The following is a 7,913-nucleotide window of genomic DNA, read 5'->3' as shown; positions in this document are numbered from 1 at the left end:
CAATGAAGCTGGTGAGGGGCCTGGAGAACAAGTCTTATGAGGAGTGGCTGAGGGGACTGGGGTTGTTTAGCCTGGAGAAAAGGAGGCTGAGGGGAGACCTTGTCGCTCTCTACAACTACCTGAAAGGAGGTTGTAGCGAGGTGGGTGTCGGTCTCTTCTCCCAAGAAACAAGCGATAGGACAAGAGGAAACGGCCTCAAGTTGCGCCAGAGGAGGTTTAGATTGGATATTAGGAAAAATTTCTTCACTGAAAGGGTTGTCAGAGACCTTGAGAACCCAGGAGGTCTCTTCCACTGCTGTGGAAATAAGGTGTGTATTTGTAGTGAGAGCAGTTCACTGTAAACAGCCATGAAAACTTGCTGAAAGAAAGATTGTTCTAACATTTAATCCTGGCACGGTATTTCTTAACCTCTCCCTTCCCTTGGTTTTCCATACCAAATCCCTCCTCTTAGTAGGACGAGATTAGAACAACCTTCAGGTATCCGTGTATTTTGATATCCAGTCTTAAAACCACAGCTCAGGCCATTGGATTGTGTTATATACACCATAGCAATGCAGTATCTCCTCATTACAGGAGTATTCTCTAATTAAAGGGAATTGAAGATTTTGCTCCTAACCATCACTTTCTGAACACCAACCAGTGGAAAGAGCAGATTCCTAAGACTTGCCTAGAATGGCCCTCCTGTGACCCTGAGATACGTCTTCTACTTCCCCCGGATTTCCTGATCCTCCGTGAGTCTTAGTAACATCATTAGGGCCCAGATTTGGATTCTTATCTACCAGCTTTCCTTTTTGGTCTTTTAAAGTACAAAATCTGCAGGATTATGATCAAACCAACTGTTGAGCTAACTTTTTGGTTTTGGAAAGTACTGGAAGAGACATCCCCAGGTATGATGCAGAATAATCTCTTGCCCCGTAACCAGATCAGCTGTAAAACCTCGATCTGGATATTCGTTTCCTCCTGTGGCCCATTTTATGGTGGCTGCAAGATATAAAAAAGATGGACTCTGTCTTTATAATGTCTTTCTTTTTCCCCATATGCATTCTAGCAGATTTGAGCAGGCCTAGAGGTCACTCTGCATGTAGCCACAGTAGCTTTTTAAAAATCTTTGAATGCTAATCCAGCTCTGAACTGCTTTACATTTGCATATTTGCTTAATCAGAAGTGTGTAAGGTCAGCACAGGAGCTTCATTAGGATATTCATGGCTAAAATTGCTCTCCTCATCACTTCTCTTACAGTGTGCAGCCAAGCTCTGCACAGGTTGCAGACCTCCCTCATGCCCCTGCTGGGAGTGGCAGTGGGGATAAAAACAGATCCAGAAATAAGTGGGTAGGCTGGAACCCTCCAGCAAGTAGGGGGGCAGAGGAAGCTTTCATCATGCCAACCATGTTTTAGGCTGTGCTATTTTAGCTATTGAGAAAAATCAAAACAAAGTCTGTTTGAGAAAGCAGAAGGACAAAGCTGCAAAGATAAGGAAGCTAAGATATGCAGATGGCTAGGAACAAGTTGTTTTGACGAAACCTTAATTGTTAGACAGCAATGATGGAAGAATGCAATGCCTCTGGAGCTGAGTTCAAATTCATTCCCTGGAATATTCCTTCCAAGGAGGCAGTATTCTTCAGAAATCTGCAGCGCTGCCTAATAACTGACTGACTCCCACTCATGTAGCTGTGCTATTGAACGTACCAATGTCTCCGACCAGGCAGTGCTGCGTGAAACAGCAACCTCTGCACATCTTTCCTTTTAGTACGTCGCTGGGTCTTCAGGAAGAGATAGTGTCCTTAGTCTAGTCATCTTTCACATTTACCTGCTGCCTTTCTAAAGATTTTCATCTTACTGGGGTCATCATTCAGTCCATGTTCTGCACCCATTGCAAACATCCATTTCTTCTTTCCTCTGCTGTTTCTACCCCTATTTCTTCTACCAGCCACAGGTACAAAGCCTAACTGTATAATTATTTTACAAAATAGGAGAGAATTTAGAGGTGGGGAAGAGAAAATGCTAACAGATATATTAAAGGAAACAGGTACATGCCTATTTTAGAAAACTTAAAACTTAGGAATGTCAGGAAGCCTTTGTGCTGCAATATATGCCATACAAATGTTTGACCTTTCGTACCTCTACCTACCATATGGGAGGCATGCATCCTTTATGTTCATTTGGCTGGCAGGACGCAAAATGGCATTGTGCAATACTTCCCTTACTTGTTTTACTATTAATCACACACATTGACTTCTATCATGTGATGTAAAATAGTGGAAAAACTATTTCAGTCCAAGTGCGAGTAGTATCAGAGATATATCCCATGCTCAAATTTCTCCTTACCGTGTGAACAGACAACCCATTTCTTTTGTGACAACTTGGAGTTATAGTAAAGCTAGTTAAGGCTTTCAACTTTGTATTTCAGAATGAATAGGGACTCTGGGGATTACAGCCACTGCCCGTTAGGATAATTGCAAAGGCTATTTGGTGAGGATGTTTGAATATTGTTTCCTCAAAGTAGGAAGATGTCAATAGAAGCTTTCTATTCAAATTTTAAGAGGGTGTTACAGACACTGTGGAGGCAATATAAGAAAACTTGTAGTTCTGAGAGTACAAAGCCCATTAGCAGAGTTGAGAGAAATTACAAAACATACATGTAGAAAAACTGAACATCTGCTAAGGATGAGAAGGCTTTTTAAATGGAAAGTGGAATAATACTAACAGATGGCCAGCAGGACAACAAAAAAAAAAGTAAAAGTTAATTCCAAACATTGTCTTACAAGATGAGATTCTGGTGTTCGTAATATTTTGGTCAGATTTATTTTTCAAGATTTTCTAAAAATTAATTATTGTACCTCTGCCATTGTCATGTCTTTCCCCCTTCCTTGCCATTCACCCTTCTAAAGCTTTATGTTTCAGTGGACCAAGCTTTGCCTGTCTTTTGGTGAAATTTCATTGACTGCAGAAGTTTTGGTGAAAAGTGATTAAAGCCTGCAGAATTTAGCTCAATGTGAAAGTAACCATGCAGGACTGTAATGGGTTTGCCTGTTCATTAAGGTCATGATTTTTACAATTAAAGGCTCCAGGTCTATCTTCACCGAGATCATGGTTTGTTTGGCATTTCATTGCTGCTCAAAAATAGTTCCCATCCCTTCCCTACTTGAGGAACTGTGATGCACTAGGTCAGAGAACCAGAGCAGCTGGGAAATAATCCTTTTGGGAGAAATTGTCTTTCAGCTTGAATCTGCTCCTGATCTGCACTGTCACTCAGCTGCACAACTGATGCTGCTCAGCTGAGGGGATGGCAAAGGATGTGGCTGCAGGAAGAGGAGGCTTATGGGCTACTTTTTCCTGCAGCAGTATCCCCTTAATGTCCCATTAAAGCCTCAAGTGAAGCTAGTACGAGCTTTAATAGGAATAAGCAAATGGTTCAAGGTTGGCACATTACTAGAGACAGGTCATAAGTAGAACTAATACATCTCCATTCTAACCCAAACGGTATCTTTTGTCAGAGCCTAAACTTGGAAGCAATCTGTTTTCTTAACAACATTTGAAGTGACACATAATAGGAAAAAATCATCATTCCTGAGAGATTTTTGCCCTTGAAAATATTTGGGCTGAAGCTTTTGCAGTTTGTGTGATTTTTGCCATTATTGTACTCAGACTGCTTTTGTCATTTAGCCTTGAATTTGAACAGCCAAATACTAGCTCTGAATACTACCTCCTCACTGTCTGAGCACTGCCTCCCCTACCTGTGAGTAGGGGCAAGTTCTCCACATCTGACCAATGAGGCAGACTGGATGAGGCTTTTTCATACAACAGGGTCTAGATTTATGAACCTTTAGTTTTGGATAGAACTGTTACTTTGCCATGATGAATTAACAAAGAAAAGCTTTAGAAAATCTGAAGCATACATTTTTTCACTTAGTTTCTTTGACTATAAAGATGTATTCTTACTGTGTAACTCAGGGATCTCTGGCGATCAACAAGACATGACGAAACATTGCAAAAAACTGTATACGTCCATGATTAAGTAAGCAAGCAGATAAAAACTGAAATTCTACTGTTAGGTCAAATTTTTTGATAGTTGGTTTTAGATGAAAAACACTCTGGTTTCACTCACACAAGATGGTCCCTAGATTTTTTCTGAGGAAACGTGGGCTTCTCTGTTAAAAAAGCATGGGCAATACTGCAATAAGCTGCTTGTGTAATAAAGGATTTTTCAGGAACGTGTCTTTAGTTTAATGGTAATAGAGCTTACAACAGCTAAGGATCTGGCAACTCACGAAGTATTCCGTCTGTCTAGAGCTCAGCAAGGAAGACAGTTCTGAAATAGAAATCTTTTGATCTTAAAATGACAAGATCTGAATAGTAAAACCCCCTCTCATAAGAAACAGGCTGTAATTATGGCACATCTATTATTTAAAACGTTCTTGAAAATTCAGATAAAAGCTGTTCAAAACAAAGTAAAGCATTAGGTCAGGAAGTGGTCTGTAATACTGGGAATATTTTTTTTAATAAATTTCTGCCTTCTTTACTCAAGCAAGTGTTTGCTTGCAGTAACTGCCATGCAATATATAAAATGTTTGGTCCAAATGGGTTGATTCTTTCCCTGTAAAAATAGATTCTAATTCATTCTTTTTTGTTTTAAAGAAGGCCCAGTGCATGGGCAAAGTGTCTGACAAGGCTCAGGTGTTTCCCTTCCTATGCAGTCTCCTCCATGGACAGCTGAGCCGTATTTGTGCCCGATAGCTAGCAAATCTGGCAAAGTCACTGTTAACTTGTTAGCCACGGCTATTATAAATAAAATTCTGCAATGTAACCGTCTCACAGCAGACATCAAATAACCTAGGAAAACAAGTGAGCTGGAGCTTAGTCATATTTGATAATTAATGTGTGATGGTTTCCAACCAAAATTAATTTAGTGATGGAGTAAAACATATGGAATAATGCTTAAGCTTACATCAAAGGCAAATACTGAATACATTAGGATATATTATCTCTACTCTTTCTGGAGTACATTATGTTCTATTAAGATGTGATGCTCTGAATTTCTGCCTGGGCTTCTCTGAGAATTTGTGTGATGGCTCACAAATGTGTTCCCCAGTGCCCTCCTCTCTAGCACTCTTCCAATTCAGCTATCATTTTTGGTTTCAGATGAAGCATTAACACTCATTATCTGTCAGTGGAATAAAAAAAGAAAACAAAACAAAACAAAAAAAACCCCAACAACACTTTTTTTTAGATGAAACATCTTTCCTGGGTGACACTTCTGATGTTATCAGTAGGAAAAGCCTTCAAAGAAAATGGGTATCAAGCCTGAAACATTACATAATGCTGAGTTGAAAGACAAAGTGTTTTCTGGAATTTTAATTTTTTTTTAAGCAGCTGCCTTTAAGTGAACACAGCCATCACTGTTATAAAATATTCAAAGCCTCATACATATCAAACAGAGACACAGTTACTAGGGCAAACAATCTCACATAGCCATTAAACAAACACTTGGAATTTTTCCTAGGCCCACTCTAGGTCCTTACAATGCCTCTAGTTTTAATTGATTTTTCCCCGGTATCCATTTGTTCTCTTTTTAATGGTAATTTTCAACTTTCCAGGACCCTGCTAGCTTTGTGGGGGAGCGGGTCGGCATGCAGTCACGGGAGCCAGAGATTAAAAGACTTCTTCATGTTAGGTCATTAGCCATTCCACTTGCTGTACCGTAGCTCATTTTCCCATTCCTAATTGATCTCTTCATTGATCAGACATTATGGAGATGGCTTAGTAACCTAAGCCTTAGCTTTGAAACGCAGTAGAGACTGCAATTACCTGAAAGTCTTCAAGGGTGCCTGCAATTTTCAGACAGTTGGAGGCTCAGTTAATCAAAGATTCTGGCTAATGGAAAGGAGGGAAAAGAGCTGTTTCAGCTGGGTTCCCTAAGGCCAGGATTTTCAAGAGAGATCTGGAGAGAGAACAGAAATGTGCATATAAAATTTTCTGTGCAGAAGTCTTGTGGGGTACTAGAGGAGGTAAGGTACGGAAGCCCCTGTCCTGAAGATAGGTTGGTGTAACTGAGAGCACAAAACACCTGCTGAGCCATCCCCAGGATTAGGGGTTGTTGCACCCAGGAGTTTGAAATGGTTGACAAAGGGCTGTTCTGCCTGCTGCAATCAGACTCTTTGCTCTGCTCGCCACCATATCTGTCTTAACACGTACTGTCTGCGTTGCGGGGTCTTGAAGGGTAGAGGGGCCTTGGGGTGTTTGCTACGTGGAAAGCTGAGGAGACCCAAGGTCTGAGATGGGTGCAGGGCTGGAGCAGCCTGCCCAGTCAGTCCTCTCACGCATACAGCTGTGTGAGCTGAGGATTCACTTGTCACACTGTGCGTGCGTGTATGCATGCTCATGTGTGCAGACACTGCCGCGATCCTGTCTTTTCCTCTTGGAATCCTTTACAGGGCAACAGCTTCCAGGGATGCAGACAGTCTCAAACTGACCACATGTAGTGGCATTGAGGTAGTGACCAGGACTGAGGTAACGTGCTGACAGGCTGCCCTTGCAGTTCCGTGAATCCCTTAAAGATGCCTCTCTTTCCAGTTTAGATAAACGTGCCATTAAAAACTGAGGTCTCTGCTATTGTCTCTGACATTATAGATCCTGCCAAATAATGTGTTCTTCTGTATTTGCTAATTATTGCCCTACTGCCTGTTAATATACATCATGCTTTGGGTCATCATCTACTCTGAAGATTTGTTTTCAGTGGTGTGTAGATTGTGGTATAGAGGATAAGATATTTCCCTTTGAAGGCAGTTTATAAATCTTACTGGGCTTCTTCATGATGAAAGGCACTATAGACATATAAGAGATCAAAGCTGTGTAAAGATCAGTGGTATTTGTTTGCATGAGGTTTCTCTTTCTGTTCCTTCCGAGGATTTTGAGCTTCAAAGTTTCAGCTTTAAAGAAACTCAAAACCCAAAAGAAAACCCTAGCAAAACCTACCATGTTACAGCTGGTTTGAGGTCAGGCCAGCCAAGGGCCGCAGGATTCTGACATGGACTCAAAAGCTCTTCTCCAGCCTTCTTCTGTCTGCCCGCAAAAGCTGGTGCAGAAAAAATTTTTGGTCTTTCTTAATGACAGTGGGGGCCCAGAGCAATAAGTTTTGGAGAGGAAGAATGCTGCTTAACACCAAAGAGGGGAAAACGGCTTAACTCAGAACATAAGTGCTTCTGTTGTGACTTGTCAGTCTGCTAGCAAAATTATTATAATTTGTGAGTATACTGTAGCAATTGGCCTAAAAAAGCAGATGAATTTATTATACAGTTTGTGGTATATTTTTAAGGTGCACTTTATTTTTCACTTAAATGCTTAAATATTGAGAATTTCAATGTATGCTTCTGCAGATGTCTATAGGAATTTGGAATAGAAATCCAGTGCATTTATTGAAAAGCAGGTAATACTGGTTTTGACTGCATTGTACTTAATACCAGTTTAGTGTTTAGCATCAAGTAAGTCATCCCTGATATGTGAGCTTTTATTTTTCAACAGGATCACTGCAGAAAATTTTCTTTACTTCATAGTGTGTTCTCATAAATGACATCAAAATAAACCTGTGACCCATAAAAATAGCTTTCTATATTAGAGCCACACTATGGTCACACAGAACATGCAGATGTATTACATAATGTAGTGAGCCAAAATGAAAAAAAAAAGGCAAGTGACCCTGTGTGCCCAATCTGAAAATCCTTCTCCTTTAAAGGGCTGTATTGTCTGTGTATCCATCATCAGCAAAGCTCTCACTGCGAGCATCCAAAATCCACACATCTAAACCCACTTTTTTTTTTTTTCATTTTTTTTAAAGAAAAAGGGATCTAAATGAAAGGAGAAGAAGAAAAAAAAAAAAGCTGGTATGGATCTATGTATGTCTCTGTAGAACAACGGA

This window comes from Pygoscelis adeliae, unplaced genomic scaffold, assembly GCF_000699105.1.
Source record: "Pygoscelis adeliae isolate BGI_AS28 unplaced genomic scaffold, ASM69910v1 Scaffold172, whole genome shotgun sequence".
NCBI classification, from domain to species: domain Eukaryota; kingdom Metazoa; phylum Chordata; class Aves; order Sphenisciformes; family Spheniscidae; genus Pygoscelis; species Pygoscelis adeliae.
Note: the sequence above shows the minus strand (reverse complement) of the source record.